This window comes from Chelonia mydas, chromosome 18 (assembly GCF_015237465.2).
Source record: "Chelonia mydas isolate rCheMyd1 chromosome 18, rCheMyd1.pri.v2, whole genome shotgun sequence".
NCBI lineage: Eukaryota > Metazoa > Chordata > Testudines > Cheloniidae > Chelonia > Chelonia mydas.
Window position 1 is genome coordinate 6827040 of NC_051258.2, and position 21167 is coordinate 6848206.

A 21167-nucleotide genomic window follows, 5' to 3' on the forward strand; every position below is an offset into this window, starting at 1 on the left:
TAAGCATAACGTTTTTGGTGGAGAATTGCGGTGGGAATCGAGTAAAACAAAAGAATTTCTCAATCTGACCCTGAACTCTGAAGGGTATAGGAGTGTCAGGTGGTATTTTCTACGTGAGACCCAAGTCTGAAGGATACAGGAGTTTTGGGCAAATACTTTTTGTGAGACCCAACTCTGAAGGATATAGGAGCGTGGGCAAACAGTGGTAGCACCCGTGTGAAAATGCTAGAAGAAAGCAATCCAAAGATGATACCTCCAAGGGAGGAGAACAAGGATCACTACCTTTCGTTCAAGAAATTACTCCTTTTAAACAGATCTTGCTGTGTTAAACCAAACTCTGAAGAATATAGAAGTTTGGGCAGTATGGTTTATTTTTATTTTTGTAAGTAATATTGTTGTAATTTCACAATTAAAAAAAATGTTTAAAAAAAGGGACCAGAAGGTGTGGGGGCTAGTTGAGGAGCCCACTCTCATTGCTAAATTGGTAGTGGAACAAAGAATATAGAAGTTTGGGCAGTATGGTTTATTTTTATTTTTGTAAGTAATATTGTTGTAATTTCACAATTGAAAAAAATGTTTAAAAAAAGGGACCAGAAGGTGTGGGGGCTAGTTGAGGAGCCCACTGTCATTGCTAAATTGGTAGTGGAACAAAGCCTGTGTCGGATCAGCAAGGAAAGCAGGATCGGGCCCAGACAAGCAAGCAGGCAACAAATAAAAAAATTGAAAATCTTGCTGGGAGCCCTGAGGGGCATAATGGCAGGGAAGCAGTAAGTACAGGCCTGGGGAATTCAAATCCCTGGAACAATACTTGGAATGGTGATATCTGAGTTAATGAAGATGTCATTTAAAAAAATAAGCAAGTAATTAAAAAAAAAAAGTGAACTCTGCAAAAGCTAAAGGGAATTAAGCAGTTGAACTTTGTAAAAATGTTTTTTAAAAAAAGTGTTATAGGAAAAAAATTCTTGGTTTCTTTGCAGCCATTCTGAAGGGAAAATGGGTCCTTTTCCAAAGAAATGTCGGTAAGTAATCCAGGCAAAGAAACAATCTAATTTAAATCATTTGACAATGGACAATTTAGTCAAATTTGCTAAAAGAACATAATGGGGTTTCTATTTGAACAGAACTGCCCCCAAATGTATAAAAAAAGATGTAATCTGTGTACAGCTGTGTAAATATATTATGTAAATATGTAAAGTTTTAAGAACCTAAATCAGCACTCCCGGTTTGTAAAACTCTTGTTTTGTAGGTTTAAAATGAATTGGTTTTGTTTTGATTTTAAATAATACCACTAAAAATCCATTTAGATCTTTCATTCAAAGTTGCAAAACTGACAAACTTTTTGCCAGACACAGGTAACTAGTATTGTTTGGCTTTGGTATTTAGCATTTAACCCTTAAGGTGCCTTAATGCTTTATAAGGTTCAGTATGTTTTTAAATAAAAAACAAAGTCATCAATGTAATAAAAGGCAGCCAAGAGCTGCAGTTAAAAAAAAAGAAAAAGGAAAAAAGGAAAAAAAGGACAGTGGGCCTCTGGAGCACAAGCAGGGGTAAGGTGCACAAAAAGGCAATGTTAAAAACACTGAGCCTGAATGTGGCTCTGAGTAATCAGACTGTCTCTTTGGTAAGGGTACATAAAAACTCGGTAAGCACAAAAAACCAGTTACACCTTATGTAAAAATTAATATGGCTAATGTTCTAGAAGTTAAACTATGAAAAAAAAAAAAAGTGCATTTCCCCCAGGACACGTCCAGTGTATATTGTAGAAGGGATAAAGAAATACAAACAAAACAGCTACTTAATTAAAATCCTGCAAGGGCTTCAAAAAGGAGCCATCATAGGTTGTGTTTTCTTTTTCAGATTGCTGTTTGTTTTAAAAGCAAAAATTAAAAGTAAAAAAGTAATCAAAACTCTGGTGGAAGTTAATTGTGTCCCTTTTAAGACAGAGTCTCTGAGCTGCTAATAGGTTTGGATCCAAAAGCAAGCCAAAAAGCATCTGTGTTAATGCAAATTACCTAACTAATAAAAAAAAAACAAAAAAACCCTGCCCATAAATGGCAGTAAAAAAAAGCTGCAAATAAAGAACATAACTGGTCAGCAAACAAACTACCTGAAAGCAAAAGGCTCAAATTATAACCCTCCAAATAAAGATTTCAGAGTAGCAGCCGTGTTAGTCTGTATTCGCAAAAAGAAAAGGAGGACTTGTGGCACCTTAGAGACTAACCAATTTATTTGAACATAAGATTTTGTGAGCTACAGCTCACTTCATCGGATGCATTCAATGGAAAATACAGTGGGGAGATTTATATACACAGAGAACATGAAACAATGGGTGTTACCATACACACTGTAAGGAGAGTGATCACTTAAGATGAGCTAATACCAGCAGGAGAGCGGGTGGAGGGGGGGAAAAAAACTTTTTGTCATGATAATCAAGGTGGGCCATTTCCAGCAGTTGACAAGAACTTCTGAGGAACAGTGGGGGGGGAGGGGGGGATAAACATGGGGAAATAGTTTTACTTTGTGTAATGACCCATCCACTCCCAGTCTTTATTCAAGCCTAAATTAATTGTATCCAGTTTGCAAATTAATCCTAATTCAGCAATCTCTCGTTGGAGTCTGTTTTTGAAGCCTTTTTGTTGTAATATTGCGACTTTTAGGTCTGTAATCAAGTGACCAGAGAGATTGAAGTGTTTTCCGACTGGTTTATGAATGTTATAATTCTTGACATCTGATTTGTGTCCATTTATTCTTTTACATAGAGACTGTCCAGTTTGACCAATGTACATGGCAGAGGGGCATTGCTGGCACATGATGGCATATATCCCATTGGTAGATGTGCAGGTGAACGAGCCTCTGATAGTGTGGCTGATGTGATTAGGCCCTATGATGGTGTCCCCTGAATAGATATGTGGGCACAGTTGGCAACGGGCTTTGTTGCAAGGATAGGTTCCTGGGTTAGTGGTTCTGTTGTGTGGTGTGTGGTTGCTGGTGAGGATTTGCTTCAGGTTGGGGGGCTGTCTGTAAGCAAGGACTGGCCTGTCTCCCAAGATCTGAGAGAGTAATGGGTTGTCCTTCAGGATAGGTTGTAGATCCTTGATGATGCGTTGGAGAGGTTTTAGTTGGGGGCTGAAGGTGATGGCTAGTGGCGTTCTGTTATTTTCTTTGTTGGGGCTGTCCTGTGGTAGGTGACTTCTGGGTACTCTTCTGGCTCTGTCAATCTGTTTCTTCACTTCAGCAGGTGGGTATTGTAGTTGTTGAATTGGAATTAATTTGCAAACTGGATACAATTAACTTAGGCTTGAATAGAGACTGGGAGTGGATGGGTCATTACACAAAGTAAAACTATTTCCCCATATTTATCCCCCCCCACCCACGCCCCACTGTTCCTCAGACGTTCTTGTCAACTGCTGGAAATGGCCCACCTTGATTATCACTACAAAAGATTCCCTCCTCCCTCCCCCCCCCGGCCCCACTCTCCTGCTGGTATTAGCTCACCTGAAGTGATCACTCTCCTTACAGTGTGTATGGTAACACCCATTGTTTCATGTTCTCTGTGTATATAAATCTCCTCACTGTATTTTCCACTGAATGCATCCGATGAAGTGAGCTGTAGCTCACGAAAGCTTATGCTCAAATAAATTGGTTAGTCTCTAAGGTGCCACAAGTCCTCCTTTTCTTCCTCCAAATAAAGTGTTTAAAAAAAAAAAAAAAGTCTAACCTAAGAATAAGAGAGGGACAGGTTAACCCTAGGGAGAAAAAAATATACCGTTTTTTGTGTATGCAGTGCTGAAATCTGAAGACAGGTACAAAAGGGGTCTGCTTATATGCATGACCTTTTAATTCACCAAAACCCCAAAAATATAATTTAAATTTAAAAGCCTATGCAAAGATTTCAAAAAAACATTGAACACACTGACCTCAGAAACAAATGTCTAAATAAAAGGCATGGTATAACAAAATACTTTTAATAAATTTAATGTTAATATTAAACATTGGAATAAATTTAATGTTAATAAGTACCCCTGTAACAATGTACAGTGTATATAATTTAAAACACAAACAAACCACCTTTAAGGCATTCTAGTAATAATGCTTCTCAGCTATTACCTGTAAATCAACTTAAAGCTTAGCACAGCAAAAAACCGACTACATACCTGGTCTGCTGTATTTAAAAAAAACCCCCAACAACTGAGGCACATCACCTCATAACTGCACAGTGGACTAATTCACCCTAAACCCTTAAAAGGTAAAAGCCATTAAAACATGGCCTACCGACAAAAAAAACCGCTGGAAAATGTGGGGGTAATTTTTCTGTTTTGCCTGCAGTCAGCAAGGGTATTTGTAAAAGAAAGGGATATTTTAAGCAATAATCTGCCACCCCCAAAGGGGTAGAAACATGTTCCGTTTGTCTTCCAGAAAATCAAAAAAAGCTGGTACCCGCTGAAGAGCAACTCAAAATACCATGACTCTACTGTCGCAACCAAAATTATGTTTTGTGTTGCTGGCATTGTTGTGTATTATGTTTTTTAAAAAAAATACTGCATTAAAACAATAATAAACATACATTTTAAGCACAAAATAAAATTACAAAAAAAAATTTAAAACATTAATTACTAACCCCCCCCCCCCCCCCCCAGTAATAATTAACAAGTCAACCAACTTCTAGCATTCAAGCCCAGCTAAATGCACCTGGGGGTTTGTATAAAAATAAATATATATAAAGACAGGCCATTACAAAACCTTCCCTGACTACGGTAAGGGGCAGAGCAGTAAAGGTATAGCTGCCCTAAAACTACCTTACGTAAACTACGAAAGGTTATTACATTTGCTCAGCAGCCAAAAAATAAAAAAAAAAAATTAAAAAAGGGTAGCCTAAAAAAACAAAACAAAAAAAGGCTAAAAAATAAAAGTTTTAAAACCTGCTTTGGGTAAACCTAAATCAAAAGTTAAAGTACTAAATGCTACAAACATAAAGGTATTAGCAAACAAAGTTACGGTACAGCTCAAGTGCAAAAATGAAAAAAAGCCCATCAGCTTGTCAAAATTAAAAAATCGGGCAATACTCATTACTGCCAGTATGGCAACAGCAAGGTAAAAATAATTTGTTACTTTTAGCAAAAACTATAAAGTCAACACAAGACTTGTGTTTGTATTATTAAATGTTAAAATATTGTGTGGCAACAAAAGGTGTACTCAAAGGCACCTGGGCAACAATATAGGTGCAATGTAACCATACTGCAGAGCCCCACCGCCACTTACTATTTTCCGATTCATACAAATAAAAATGTTCACCGAGCAAATGCCAAGAACGCCCTGAGTTTTTGTTTTTCTTTGCAGGTTAATTCGACCACCTTGTACCAATGGCTAGGAGGAAATAAGCAAATTAGTCAATTAACTGCAGCAACCCAAACAAAAGCACTAACACAAAGTCTGACTATTTTGCACCAAAAAACTAAAATTCGAAAAGTATCCACACAAGCTCAACAAATTGTGCTGTACCATTGATATAACATTTTTAAAAAACGGTCCCCCCTCATGAACATCAGTTTTAAATATTATAATGCACCCCGTGATTGGGTTTTTTTGTACTGATTGGAATACTGTTTGTCATAATGTGCTTTGTGTGCTGTTGTCTCTTATCTTACACTTAGATTGTCAGCTCCTTGGGGCACGGACTGTCTTTATTCTCTGTTGGTACATCATTACCTGGGCTGCTACGCCCTACAGTAATATAGAGATCATAAAAGGTCCCGCAGTGAGCGAGTAGCAGAGCTGGGAATATAAGGGCACGTCTACACTTGCAAAGTTGCAGCGTCGCTCAGAGAGCGCCGAAGGAAAACCGCTGTTGTGTGTTCACCCTGACAGCTGCCTGAGCAATAGTGTGTTCAGACTTGTGGCACTTGCGGTGCTATTCAGAGCGGTGCACTCTGGGCAGCTATCCCACAGAGCACCTCTTTCTCTTTTGCCACTAAGACTTGTGGGAAGGAGGAGGGGGTTGCGGGGAATCCTGGGTCCAGTCCCAATGCCCCATGATGCATTGCTTCGCATCCCAGCAATCCCTGTGCTTCCGTCCGCATTTGGCACCATCTTTCAATGGTTTGTGTACTGCGCGTCCCGCCTCTTTGGTCTGCAGGAATGGATCCCGCACTGCTGACCAATATGCTGCTCGCTCTCACCAACACGTCACGAGGGCAGTGGAGTTATTCCTTAAACTGCAAAGGCAAGGGGAGTGCGACACTGGTCTCGCCACGCATAGTAGCTACAACACGAGATTGCTTGTGGCATTCACGGAGGCGCTGAACAGAGTAGAACGCCTCTTTTGGGTTCGGGAAACAAGCACTGAGTGGTGGGATCGCATCATGATGCATGTCTGGGATGACGAGCAGTGGCTGCAGAAGGAGGAAAGCCACATTCATGGGACTGTGTGATGAGCGCGCCCCAGCCCTGCGGTGCAGGGACACAAGAATGAGAGCTGTCCTGTGGTTGGAGAAGCACGTGGCGATTGCACTGTGGAAGCTGGCTACTCCAGACTGCTACCGACTGGTTGCTAACCAGTTCGGAGTGGGAAAGTTGACCGTTGGACTCAAGTTGACGGAAGTGTGCAGGGCCATTAATCACATCCCGCTCCGAAAGACCGTGGCTCTGGGCAACGTGCGTGACATTGTGGATGGCTTTGCACAAATGGGCTTCCCTAACTGCGGAGGGGTGATAGACGGCACGCATGTTCCAGTTCTGGCACCAGACCGCCTAGCCACCGAGTACATTAATTGCAAGGGGTATTTCTCAATGGTTCTCCAGGTGCTTGTGGATCACCACGGGTGTTTCACAGACATTAACGCAAGCTGGTCCGGAAAGGTGCATGACACACGCATCTTTCGGAACACTGGCCTGTTCAAGAAGCTGCAAACAGGGACTTTCTTCCTGGACCAGAAGATCACCGTAGGGGAAGTCGAAATGCCCACGGTGATCTTGGGAGACCCCGCCCACCCCTTAATGCCGTGGCTCATGTAATCTTACACGGGGCAATTTGACAGCAGCAAGGGGCGGTTCAACAACAGGCTGAGCAAGTGCAGAATGACTGTGGAGCGTGCATTTGGCCGTTTAAAAGCCCGCTGGCAATGCGTGTGTGGGAAAGCTGCACCCGGCTGATGACAATATTCCTCTGCTTATCGCCGTGTGCTGTACGCTCCGTAATATTTGTGAAGGGACGGGTGAAAGCTTCACTCAGGGCTGGACCACTGAGGCTCAGCGCCTGGAGGCTGAGTTTGAACAGCCAGAGCCCAGGGCTATCAGAGGGGCGCAGCGCGGGGCCAGAAGGATCAGGGATGCCCTGAGGCAGCAATTTGAAGCTGAAAGCCACTAATATTTGTTGCTATGCTCAGGACGGCAGTGCTTATAATGCTAGGAGGTGATTGGTGCACATGATGCAAGAAGGGGCCTTAACATAACTGTATGTTGCTTTGCAGTGCTCTTTTTGCTTTTACTTAATAGAATAAAGATTGCTTTCAAACAAACACAGTTCGTTTATTGAAAGACAACAACCAGAGAAAAGAGTCAAATGAAAAAGTTCATCACCAGGGTGGGGGAGGGGGTGGGGGAAGGGAAGGTCTCAAGAGGAGGAGGGGTCCCGGGACAGCTGCAGATTGGTGTACGTCCAGGGATCATACCCAGCCTTCTCCTCTGGAGTAGAATGCAGCAGGTTCTGTACTTCAGCAGGGCCAAACTGCCGACGGATGGGTGTTGAGTGCCGTGGGTAGTGGGAGTCCACAGTGCTGGACTGTGAGGAGGGAGGAGTGGAATGCTGTGGGTAGAGAGTGGAGTGCCACCCCCTCCCCCCCGCCATGGGAAAGTGGCGTGGGAAAGTTACCGTTAATGGGGCAAAAAACAAAGCAGCTTGCCAAGGAACCTGCGGCGGATTGCCCCGTGTCTCCACGAGAGTTTCCTGGAGATCTCTGAGGGAGATTCCTGTGAAGTTAGGAGGGGGGGTCTATCAACAGTCTGTTCCACCACTCAGATGAAGCATGCGGTGGGAGACAAGCCTGCTTTCTGCAACCCGCCTGCCCCCAACAACTCGCTTCAGCAATTCCCCAAATCAGATCCACTTACCAGGGGCCTCCTCTCCTGTTTGCGCTTCGCCAAGCTCCTTCGGGGTAGAAAACAGCTCCTGGCTGCCTGCATCTCTGGCCTCCGAGTCATCCTCTGCCTCTGGGTCCCCCTCCCCGTCTTCGTCCAAGATTTCCTCCTCCTGGCTCGGTCTACTCTCATCTGACACGTGAGCCAACGCAGTATCCACAGTGGCCTTCACCGTGGAGGTTGTGTCTCCATTGAGTATCGTGTCCAGCTCTTTGTAGAACCAGCAGCTCGTGGACGCAGCACCGGAACGGCGGTTTGCTTCCCGCACCTTGTGGTGGGCGTTCCGCAGCGACCCTGCACTGCAGTGTGTCCCGGTCACGGCCCCTTTCTGTCATGCATTGAGAAATGTATCTGTAGGTACCAGAATTCCTACAGCTGGAGCACAGCTGGGACTGGACAGCCTCCTCTCCCCAAATGCCAGTCAGGTCCAGCAGTTCGGCATTGCTCCAAGCGGGGGATCGCCTGGGGGTGTAGCAGGCCTGGCCACCTGGCAAGATGCACTGCATGCATCACTGAGCAAACAGGAAGGGGACTTTTAAATTTGCAGAGGAATGTACTCGGTGGGGCTGATGGTTGATCGCTTGAGGGCAGGGCAGTAGAGTTCAAACCGATGACCAGAGAGGTGAGAACAGGCACCGTGGGACGACACCTGGACGCCATTCGCAGCGCCGTAATCGCCACGGTGTCTACGCTGGCGCCGTAGCCCCGGCACAGAAAGCTTTTCGCCTCTCGTCGGGGTGGCTGCACGGGCTTGGCCGTGTGTGCACCTCGGCAGTTACAGCGCTCAAAGCTGCTTTACTGCTCAGAAACTTGCCAGTGTAGACGGGGCCTAAACCCATAGCCCTGTCTCTCATTCCCCTCCTTCTAGCACTAGCTAACACAGCCTGGCTGTAATGCAGCTCCTCTTAGCTCCATCCCAGCAAGGGAGCTAAATGCTTGCTGAGAAAACAGGGAACCTGTCCTCTTTCTGCACTAGGAGATGTCCTGCTTTAGCAAACAGTGAGCAAACACTCCTTGGGTCTCCCGCTGGGCCTGCCACTCCCTTTCCCCGTGCCTCTGGGGCCACCTACGCCAAGATGTGCTCTGAGCTGCTTCACCTGGACCTGCTCAGCTCAATTTCCAATTGGGGGCAGTCGGCGGAACAGGAGGAGCAAGAGAATGCTTCCAGCAATGGTTCTCTAAGGCAGGCTGGAAGGTTGGCCTGGCGGGTGGGAGGAGGAATGGGGAGAGGCAGTTTTTATGGATGCTTCTTTAAATATTAACTTATATTTCCCGTGCTGGTTGGCAGGAAGGTCAGACATCTCCTATCTATGGGTCACAGCAGCACAGGTTCCCCGTCACATTGCCTGATACCATCGGGCCCTGAGGGCAGTTAAGTCCCGATAGCACATTGAGTCCATAGCCTCTCTGCTGTGACTGCAAATGGGACACAGTGTGTCCTAGTGACTAGGGCACGGGAGTGGGACTCAGAACAACTTGCATTCAATTCCCACTGCTGACTGAGCTGGGACAAGTAACTGACCTTTGCTTGTGCCACAGTTTCCCCACCTGTAACATGGGGCTAATTATGATCCTTTGTAACGTGCTTGAGATCTGCTTATTATACCTGCCCGTTATAACTTGGGTTATATGGGCACCTGGCCTTTAGGGACCCTCCACTCACTTTGCATGGAGGTTAATACAACCATTAGAGAGTTAACAGTAGAGCTGGCCAGAAAAATTCAGCTGGAACACTTTTGCACTGGAAAAGCCCGATTCCTTGACAGAGAAGCGTTTGGCGGAGACGTGCGGATTTCAAAATGTTGTTCCGAAAAAACAACCAGAAAATGGAACGGAGCAGTCCCGCGTGGTCAGAACGTGTTCGCCCTTTTCAGAACAGAAAGCTTTGCTTTTTTTGTTTTGAAATGACACAAAAGGGATTCCCCCCACTCCCTCCCTCAGAATTTCATGTCACGGGAAATTAGAATTTAGTGCAGTTTTTTGTTCCGTTCGAAACTCTGGAATTTCCCATGAAACCAGAAATCTGGTGCCTGCCCGGCTCTGTAACAGCTTCCGCTTCTTAGCGCGACCTGGGCGGTGCTGAGCTCTCTGGTCCATTGTCAGCCCCTTGAGCCCCCGTGCCTTTATTATTCAAATTTGTACCTGGGGGGGTTAAGAATTAAGAGCTAAACAGCAGAGTGGGAAACGGTTGTTCTAGGCAGAACCGGTAGCGCCCCCTATCATTCAGTTTGCCTGACACTTCCCATTGTCACACCTGGTTTTCAGTTGCTTGTTATTTCTATAGGGCTAATGCTCAGCGCCTAAGAGCGCCTGTTTGTTCTTTGGCATAATGCAGCAGCGCCTTCTATGGGAAATCGCTACTCTGGTTGGTTCCAGATCCCCGAGGGGACCTCAGCCATTAAAGGCGGGGGGACGGAGGGGATTCTGAGTTCACGGCATAAATGAGAAATAGCCCCAGCTGGAGTCAGTGGGCTCCCAGAGAACGGTTCGGTGACAAGCGCATTCGGTGACCAGCACGTTCGCTGGCCAGCACACCCGGGATTGAACCAAGCACCACGCTAGCTGAAAGCACGAGCTGTTACAGCTTGAGTTAAGAGGCAGGCTTGCTTGTTTGTGCTATACCAGACTCCTACCATCTGCAGACTAGGCACCGAGGGGGCCTGTAGCACACTGGCCCGCGGGTTACAATTCCACTAGAACTCAGCCCTGAGTCTGAGCCTTATGGAGCTCAACATCAGGCTTGTAGCTTCGTTTGAAATGATGGGGCAGGGCTGGTCTCTCTGAGCCCCAAGGAACCCTACGCACTCTCCTCCTCCCCAAATCCTGACTCATGGCCACCTGCCGGCAGGTGGGAGCTACCCGGCATCCCTTCTCCTGTATTAGCCAAACGCATGCCCTGCAGAGGTGATGTGAGGTGCTCTCTGCCTGCTCTCCCCTTTTCCCTCATGGGTGCTACCTCTTCCGTAGGCCCAACCCATCCTGGTCCAGGAGGCAAGAGACCTGGTCTCTGGTGGACTTGGGAGGTGAGTGAGGTGACTTATCCCACAAGGGTGGATTGGCAGCTGGGAGGAGGGTTTGGGGCATATTTCAGAATGGGAAGCTTTTCTGGACCAACCACTCCAGCAAGTCTTCTCCATCAGTCTCCGCTCAAGGGTGGGCTTTGGGCACACTTCAGCCACTTCCCCAATGCCCACCCCCCTCCTGCAGATCATCCTCCAGGGATGCACTGCTGGGATATCTGGTGACAGCCACAGCCCTGCAAGCTGGCCCTTCCTGGCATCTCCTACCCCGTCCCCAGGGCTGGGTCCCCAGAATGCTGGCTTCCGCTGACAAGCCCGAGCTCACACATTACCAAGACAAGCTAGCCGTGGGACAGCAGATGAGAGATGGGTGGGTCTGGGGACTGTGAGTGACGGTGAGGAAGAGAAAAGGAGTACTTATGGCACCTTAGAGACTAACCAATTTATTTGAGCATGAGCTTTCGTGAGCTACAGGAGAGCGAGAGCGTAGGGGGCAGCCTTGCTGCTGAGCATGGGAGGGAGAGATGGAGGTGGGGAGAGGAGGAAATGAGAGCAGAAATCCAGACCGGATGGGATTATCCATTGCCTCCACCTCGGGAAATACAAGGACCGTGAATCAGCTGTGCTAAGGGACAATAAGGCCGTGTCTACGCTGGGACTGCAGTCACTAGGGGAGTTGCACCAGTTGTACAGACCTCTAATGCAGACACAGACACGTTGGAATTTGCACTGGGGCAGTTGCTCTTGGTTTCAAACAGTGGGGAAGCTGTACCAGCGCAAATCCTGCCGCACCAGCATAAACTGCGTCTTTGAACCTTGCAGCCGCACCAGTGCCGGCGATCCCAGCAGCGAGCCTACGCCACAAGAAGGGTGGGCACCGTGGTCCGAACAGCGTTAGCAGCAGTGCTGCACAGGGCTGGCTTGAGGTTTCCTGTCCACGCCGTTTGACCAGCTGTACTGCTTCCTAATGTGTCTTCAGGTGGCTTGTCACATACGGCACTGGGGCTGGCTCCGTGAAAGCGAGTGGCGGAGAAGCTGGAATGCATACAGCTGCGATTTCCAGAGCACTTAATTCAAAACAGGAAACGTTCACTTACGAGCAGTCAGTCATCCTCATCCTCAGCAGCAGTACAGCACGCTTCAGCCACAGATCTCACGGTGCTTTACAAGGGTGGAATGTGCCCTGTTGTACAGAAGGGGAAACTGAGGCATGATGGGGCTAATGCATAGGTACACTCTCAAAATAGCTTTGTGGGGAAAAAAAAGCAGCAAGTTGCTTTGTCTCTCTCTGAGGATTTCAGTTGTGCTCCGTTGACAAGGGAAAAAATATCAGGCTCGCCTCTCAGTCGGCATAAATTGCCATGGCTCCAATAGAGCGACTGACACCGCCTGACAGTCCGCTGTTTCCTCTTTCTGCTTTGCACACAGGTGCTGGGATGGGTGAGTCCAGCTGGCTCCTTTCCATCTCCGGCCTCCTGGCCGATAACCCAGGCTCGGTTACCCCTGGGCCGGTTCGGTGCCTCCTGACCATGGCCTTTGGTGACACGAATGCAGCTGGCCGGCCATCGGTGGGGTAGTGCGGGTGGAGCTCACTGTAATGCAGTAAGCTGTCCTGCCATTGGGGCCCGAGAGGAAAGAGAATTCGCACCTGCTTCTGCAGGGTGACTGGGAGTGAAACCTGCTCTTTTTCACTAACATCAGCAGAAAAACTGACTATCCACCGGCTTCTCTGCTCTCTGACATCAGCACGAAGCAGGAAGAGCGCCGTTGGAGTATAGCGGTGTAAGACCAGTCAGTGCAGTGATACTCAGACCGGCTTGGGAGCCGCAAGTGGCTTTTTAATGCGTCTCCTGCAGCTCCTTGCAGCACATGAGATTAAAACACGGCATGATTTAATGATTAACCAATCAGGGGGCTTTTTCGATGTTATTAACCAATTAAATGATCAACTTGCACTAACTTATTTGCTGTGAGAATAATATAAAACTAAGTATTTCCCCATCACGCTGTTTAACTATGATTCTTGCTATAGTAAATGAAACCGAGCACTCACCCTACTGAGGCTTTTTGGAGTCATGAGGATTGTTAACTTGGTTCCTGAACCACAGAGGTCTGAGTATCCCTGAATTAATGGAACGGGAGACACCGGGAGCAGGACTGGTGAGTAGCACTGTGTCCTGCTTCATTAGCTACTTTTTAGAGAACAGCCACATTTGAAGTGATTTGCCTGATATTTCAGAGGGAGTTGATGGCAGGGGTGGGGCAAGAACCCACATCTCCTAGCTTTCAGTTCACAATGCTGGCCTTACTCCTGATTTGGTTTGGCATTTTGTCTTTTGACAATCACTTACTCTATGCTTTCTCTTCCTCTTTCTTTTCCTTCTCCCCTTTGTTTGCATTTCCATTGTCTAATGTGAATGTCTCCCTGTGCTATAAGTCACTTCTGGTGGTGGCTCTGGTATTTCATAAAGGAAATAATTAAAATCCCATTGATCTCTTCCGTAGGCTGACGTTTTTGTAAATTGTCTGCCCTTAGAGCTAATACAGAGCACACAACGACAATACTTAGAAATAATCTTATCTCACCTGCCTTAAAAATGATATGACAGAGCTGGGAAGGTTTCCATGTGTTTGAGTTTAATACTTGCCTCACTACGAACTGCCTAGCAGTCAAATAAGGAAATCCTGGAACTGATAGGAACCCACTTGCCAATACATCCTTTTCTAACTGGTCTATGGATGGTTGCCCCACCCAACCCACTCTGAGAGAATCCATGTAATATGTAGATTTAAAACTCAGACCCTTTCCTGAAGATGGTTTTATAAACAGACAAATTAACAAAGATCATCTCAAGCCTCCTCCCAGGGCTTGGCTGCTCCTAGGTTCCTCTCTCAGGACTGATTAGCCCATACCCTAGGTCAGCGTTTCTCAAATGCAGCCACCAGGGGCTTTTCTTGCAGCCACAGCCTCCTGGGTGGTGATTTTGGGGGGAAGGAAGCAATGGCCCCTCGCCCGGGGGCCCCAGCAGGAATTGGGCCTTTCCCCCTTCTGGAGACACACACACTGGAGGAGCAGGCAGGCACTGAGTTCCTGGAGGTGGCGCGGTCAGACTTCAGCCCTGGGGTGGCGGGCAGCAGGCCACGGGGCTTTTGGCTCCAGACACATGGTGGCAAGCTCCCGTCCCCAGGTGTGGGGCTTCGGGCTCTGGCCCCCAGGCTCTGGTTCCTGGGCTCACCCCCCCATCACCTCTGGCCCCCGCTGCCTCCCTACCCATCTCCCCATCCAGGGCTTAATTTGTCCCTCATCAGCTAGCTGGGAGGCAGTGAAAAGTGATATTAACATACAAGTATCACTTTTCACAGCAGCAGGCTTACTAGCTAGCAAGTCTAAAAAAAAAAAGCAAAAGAATGAACAACAAAAAAGACAAGAACATGCAAAGCACCTTATTTGTGTTTCTATTCTGTTTGGGTCCAGTAAAGAATAGAGACAATCGTACATGATTTTTATTATTGAGTCTGCAAAAAGACCCTATATAAATAAATTACAATGACTTGAACATGTGTATGTCCATATTTACTTGTTTTTTCTCAAGTTAATTAAGTATTTTTGGAAAAATTGTCAGAGCAGCCACCAGCAAGAGGTGGTGGCCACACTTCGAGGCCACTAACAAATTTGTTGTGAGAACCCCTGTCCAAGATCCTCTCTCTCTAGAGGACCACCCCCACCATCCTATGCCCATGTGGAGTAAGGAGCCACCTTCCTCAGTTGGTCACTGGAACACTTAACACGTTCCCAGTGGGATCAACACGTACAAACAGGGTGGGATGTCCCCAGCAAACAGTGGCATGCTGGTGCATGATCTTATCTTTCCAAGAATTTGAGTCTATGATTTTTAAGCGACAAACATTTTCTTTTTTTTTTGGTCTTAGCTCATTTTAAATCCATTGCTTACCTGCCCATTTGATGCATTTTTAATCCTCATAACCTTACTAGAGAATCCTTCCTTCCCCTCAATCTGAGCACTCCGGTATGTTGGAGAAGGGGCCTATGTGAGGTTGAACAATTTAACCCCAAATCTCAAACCCATAGTTCATGGCTGATCCCCACCCACAAAATCTCAAATACCCCCCCTTAAATGCCAATAAAATAACATTTATGGGGGAGATTTTCCAAAGCATCTAAGGGATTTAGGGGCATAAATGTCACTGACAGACAATGGGACATATGCTCCTAAATGCCTTAGGTTCATGGGAAACTCTCCTTTTACAACAACTAATCCCCACAAACAAAAGGGATGATTCTCACTTACTTGTGCTTGGCTCAGTGGGTGAGGACTTTAAATGCTCTTTGTACTTTCTGCACTCTTGGGTTGTTCAGGGCCCTGCCAAGTCCCGGGTGTAGGTCAGAGCAGCCTCAGGGCTGCTCTAACATAAGCTTTGTTCCCAATGGTCCCCAGATGTCATTGGAGGAAGAAAACAGCCATGCCATTACCCTGATATGCCCTTGTGACGAAAGCAGAGCCAGGTAGAGTCCTTACACCAGCTGTATTTTTGGGTGGAAGGCGGGGGGACAGTGGGGGTGGATTTTCACCCCTTCAGGTCTTCCTTACAGTGCTGTCAAAGGTCCTTGGCCTAACTGAGAGTCTTGACCAAGCCGAACTGTCAGACCAATAGTAATTGTCAGCCTTGTTCCCTCGCCCACTCTTGTCTTGAGTCACGCAGAGTTCTCACGGCATGATTCCTCCTATGGGAGCAGGGTTTGCAGTCATGACGAAGGACAGGATCTCTCAGCCTCTGATGTGATCACTGCCGGCTGGATTAGCCTCACCCCCACACCACCCAAAACGTGATCTGGATCCAGGGAAGACTGCGGCTCCAGTGATGCGGTTTGGGCCCTTCCCTTCTATGTCACCACCGCGAGGGCTTCGGACAGGGCAGTGAAAAGCCAGCGACGCGGGAGCATGCGCAGCAGCGGGTTCTGCAATGCTGCGTGTTTATTCCATGATGACTGCAAGGCCCCGGGGGTGTGGAATTCCATGGTGAGGCTCCATCCAAAAGAGACGCGATCGCTCACCACTGTGCTCATATGAACCAGGAGATGGCCCCTAGTGCGACCATGTTTACCCGGAATCTGCTACCCAGGAGACCCTTTCTCAAGAGCCAATGGCAGAATCCACCACATGGGCTCACTGGCTTGTTAGTTCTCAGCTGGCTGGTTTACCCTGCTGCTCCCAGATTTGCTTATGTGGGTACCCTCTTTTCTCTTCCCATCGTGGTATTTCCTGTCCTGCAGTGGCTGACTCATGCTGCCAGGATCAGAGCATCTTTTCTCCTTGGCTTCATGGAAAATTAGGTCTAGAAGTTTCAAAACAGCAGGGTCATTAGGGTAACATTGCTCAATTGTTCGCTCTCTTCAGGATTCTGCCAGCTCTGTTCCTTCACTTTGCCTGCTTTACACTGGCTGGTTTTTTTTTTAATGACTGTTTTTTTAGTTTAAACTAAATAGTTTTAGTTCATTTATTAATCTCTTCAGAATAACAAGTGAATGGCTCCCTCTGAGGGTGGATCTTCTCTAGGTCATATGTTGCTTTCTTACCTTTGGCTAACACATGGTAACTAACATGAGTTAAAGTCCTAGTGAGGACAAGATGGTTTGTCATTTTTCACGTGTGTCAGCAGGTCGAATTAAAGACTGTTGGGGAGTCTGGGGTTTAACTTGACCTGTTAACACACACATGTGAAAACTACAAACTTCCTTGTCTTCACTAGGATTTTAACTCCTGTCATTTACCACGTGAGCTAACATGAGGTAAGAACGCACCTTTATTCTAGTGAAGACAAGGCTCGAGGGTGGTGCCCAGAGCCCAGCTCTCAGCTAAATCTTTCTGCTGTGTTGCTCTTCCCAAACACAATAGGGTTAACGTTGTCTTGCACGTTACTCCTCTGCTCTGATCTCTGTGGCCTTGGTGGTTGTTTTGCTTCCTGCTGTTACTGATTTTGGTTTTAAGACATTGTGAAAATGTTGTGGGGCTGGTTGTGGTGTGTTTTTCAATCCTGAAAAACAAAAATAATTTCAAGATTTTCCACATTCCCCCTCCCCCCCATTTTTAACCAGCTCTACCTGCTGCCTGATGGAATCACTTATGCTTGTGCAAAGTGAGTGTGCGAGCGTGGAGGGTTCTGAGTTGATAGCATTTTACCCATGCTTTGCACAGCACTAGTGCGAGTAACGATAAAAGACACCACCACACAAGGCACTGGAGGCTCAGGCCATAGGTTGAATTCTGGGGGTGAGTCAATTTCACAGCATCATAAAATGGTAGGACTGGAAGGGATCTCGGGAGGTCATCTACTCCAGTCTCCTGCACTCATGGCAGGACGAAGTATTATCTAGACTAGTGGTTCTCAAACTTTTCTACTGGTGACCCCTTTCAAATAGCAAGCCTCTATGTGCAACTCCCCTTATAAATTAAAAACACTTTTTAAATATATTTAACACCATTAGAAATGCAGGATGCAAAGTGGGGTTTGGGGTGGAGGCTGACACCTCGTGTCCCCCCCCTGTAATAACCTCGCGATCCCCTGAGGGGTCCCAACCCCCAGTTTGAGAACCCCTGGTCTAGATCATCCCTGGCAGGTGTTTGTCTGACCTGTTTTTAAAAATCTCCAATGATGGAGATTCCACAACCTCCCTAGGCAATTTATTCCAGTGCTTCACCACCTTGACATTTAGGAAGCTTTTCTTAATGTCCAACCTAAACTGCCCTTGCTGCAATTTAAGCCCATTGCTTCTTGTCCTATCCTCAGAAGTTAAGGAGAACAATTTTTCTCCCTCCTCCTCGTAACAACCTGTTATGTACTTGAAAACTGTTGTCATGTCCCCTCTGTCTTCTCTTTTCCAGACTAAACAAACCCAATTTTTTCAATCTTCCCTCCAAGGTCATGTTTTCTAGACCTTTCATCATTTTTGTTGCTCTTCTCTGGACTTTCTCCAGTTTGTCCACCTCTTTCCTGAAATGTAGCCCCAGAACTGGACACAAGATTCCAGTTGAGGCCTAATCAGCGCAGAGTAGAAGAATGACTTTTCGTGTCTTGCTTACAACACTGCTACTAGTACATCCCTGAACGATGTTTGCTTTTTTTGCAACAATGTTACACTGTTGACTCATATTTAGCTTGTGATCCACGATGACCCCCAGATCCCTTTCCGCAGTACTCCTTCCTAGGCAGTCATTTCCCATTGTGTATGTGTGTAACGGATGGTTCCTTCCTAAGTGGAATACTTTGCATTTGTCCTTATTGAATTTCATCCTATTTACTTCAGACCATTTGTCCAGTTTGTCTAGATCATTTTGAATTTTAATCCTATGCTCCAAAGCACTTGCAACCCCTCCCAGCTTGGCATCGTCCTCAAACTTTATAAGTGTACTCTCTGTGCCATTATCTAAATCATTCATGAAGATATTTCTTCCTTCGAAGGTGGATACGTAGGTTTCCACCTGATGTGTGGGGCCTTGGGCTGAGCCCTTAAAAGGCACAATTCTGTCTTATCTAAGGTTCCCAGGGCGTGTTTTGTTAAAGGAGAGGTTTTCCACTGTCTGCTTGGCCACAATTTCCCCCTGGGCATTGCTGTTCAATGTGCTTCACGCTGGCTGCTGCCCTTCACGCGAAAGGAGGCTGCTGGCTGCGTTTCAGTGGCACGGTGGTTAATAGGGACTGAAACAGTTTTGTTCCTTCTGTGTGCTATAAAAATGGAAAACGTTATTTATTATAAAAATGCCCATTTCCTTTAATTAATTAATTAATTCCCACGTCGCCTGTCGCTTCTCAAGAGCTCAGTAAAGATAATAAATGGACCTGCCCACCTCTTTGGACAAACTTTCCCCTCTTCTTCCAGCCCTAAACCCCAATCGCCTCTCTCCAAATCTGTTATCCCCTGTAGAAAAATTCCAGGGCGAGAATAGCGTGTGTGTGCATGTCTGTGTGAGGGTGGGGGTGGGGTTTGGGGTGGGGGTTTGCAGGTCAGGATTGAGGGGCAGTGGCAGAGTTGTAGGGGGCTCAGGACTCAAGTAACAGAAGACACCAGGATGGAGAAAAACTAGGACAGGATTGAGGAGCATTGGCAGAGCTGTGTGTGGGGAGCCAGGAGCTGGGATGGGGGGGGGGGGGGGGGCTGCAGGGCAGGATTGAGTAGGGTTGCCAACCCTCCAGGATTGGCCTGGAGTCTCCAGGAATTAAAGATTAACCTTTAATTAAAGATTACATCATGTGATTAAATTTCCAGGAATACGTCCCACCAAATTTAGCAAACCTATCATTGAGGGGCAATGGCAGAGCTGTCTGGGAGCTGGTTGTTGGGAGTAGGGTGACCACATGTCCCGATTTTATAGGGACAGTCCTGATGTTTGGGCCTTTTTCTTATCTAGGTGCCTATTACCCCCCACCCCCGTCCCGATTTTTCACCCTTGCTATCTAGTCATCCTAGTTAGGTGCTGCAAAATCTTCTTGCCACCAGGACACCCTGACACGGGGGAACAGGCCCTGAAGTGGGGGGGGTGTGCGCACAAGGGTGTGTAACAGGCGGCCAGCGCGACTCCCTCCGCCCAGGCCACTGTCCACCGGCCGCGCCTGTGTTCTGAGATCGCCGGTCCTCAGCAGCTCGCCGCGCCTCCCAACTGAACAAGAAGAGGGGCTAAAAATCAGTCGCCCTGGGGTGCAGCGGGAGAGTTTGGCCCATGGGTGCACGTGCCCCCCAGATTCGGCCTGCACCGGGCACGGCCAGCTGGGTGCTGGGGTCAGCTGGTAGGGTGACCGGACAGCAAATGTGAAAAATCGGGACAGAGGGTGGGGGGGTAATATAAGAAAAAGTCCCCCAAAATCGGGACCGTCCCTACACAATCGGGACATCTGGTCACCCTATCAGCCGCGGAGGGGGTGAGGAGCCCATGAGAGATTGCATGGGGGGGCCTGATCCGGCTGGTGTAAATCAGGAGTGACACCGGAGTCGCTCCGGTGCAAAGCCGGACTGGGCCATGCCCCAGCGTGGGGCTTGTGACGTGGACCGCTGCGGCCCGGGGCGCTGCTCCTGAATATTCATCGCGCCGGCCGGCCGGGAGCCAAGCGGCCCTGCCGACGGGGGTGGGCAGCAGCGCGCTGCCATTGGCTGCCGGGGAGGCTCATGGCACCGGGAGCAGCCGAGGGGTTTGGCCGGGAGCGGAGGGAGAGGTTGCGGGAGGGACACGGACGCACCCCCGCAGCTTGGCTGGGTCCCGTGCACGGACTAGAGCGGAGCTGGAAAAGCCCCCAGCAGCTCGGAGCCGGGGCTGCTGCTAGCGGATGAGACCCTCCCCCGCGGCCTTTGGGAGATGGCAGGGGGAGGAGAGACTTAGAGGAGACACACGAGTGTGTGTGTGAGTGTGCAAGGAGCGATCTGCCTTGTCAGTCGGAGCATGGGCTGCTGCTGGGAGCCTTCTGCTTGGCTGCCTGCTCCTTTGTAACATCACAACAAAGGCTGTGGCGTGTAAGTGGGGTAAGTGACCGCTCCGATTCCCTCCTGCTTCTTTCCAGCGCCAGCCCAGCCTGGGTTAGATGTGGCTATGTCGATTGCAGGCATGGCAACAAGACCCCCCACCCCCACCCCAAGAAAACAGACAGCTCGACCGGCTAAGGAATGGACCCAGAGCCCAGCCCCTGGCTTGAAAATCCTGCTCAGCTGCAGGATTTGGGGCGCTAGGCTGTGACCGCCCTTATTGCCACACGCTGGGAATACAGGCACAAAGCCGGAGGAAATGTAACCTCTCCCAGATCAGCAAAAACGTCTGGTCGTGTCAGGGCTGCGGTGGCTAGCTAACCCTGCTGGGTGGAATAAGGCCTGTCCCAGGGCCGGGGAGGCGGGAGGAAGTGGGATGTCTGCATGGATGGTTGCATCTTTTTAGGGTAAGGTCGCCTCTTTCGTGCTATTGTGGGCAAAACTCCGGGCCAAGGGGTCGTGGTAATGAGGGCATGGCAGATCCT

General features: G+C 47.9%; 1 protein-coding gene across 6 annotated transcripts in view; it reads left to right on the forward strand.

The window, feature by feature from the left end:
• ARHGEF10L (Rho guanine nucleotide exchange factor 10 like) overlaps positions 1–21167 on the forward strand; it is a 186700-nt gene that overhangs the window by 9306 nt on the left and 156227 nt on the right. For 2 of the 6 annotated variants that reach the window (XM_043531743.1, XM_043531744.1), the window contains exon 1: positions 20302–20682. The exons of 1 other annotated variant lie outside the window; for it this stretch is intronic. The gene's annotated coding sequence lies outside the window, so the exon portion shown is untranslated. Of the gene's footprint in view, positions 1–2974; positions 2982–20300; positions 20683–21167 lie in introns of those variants that run through there. 3 more of the 6 variants (XM_043531742.1, XM_037881154.2, XM_043531745.1) reach the window with 3 other exon arrangements.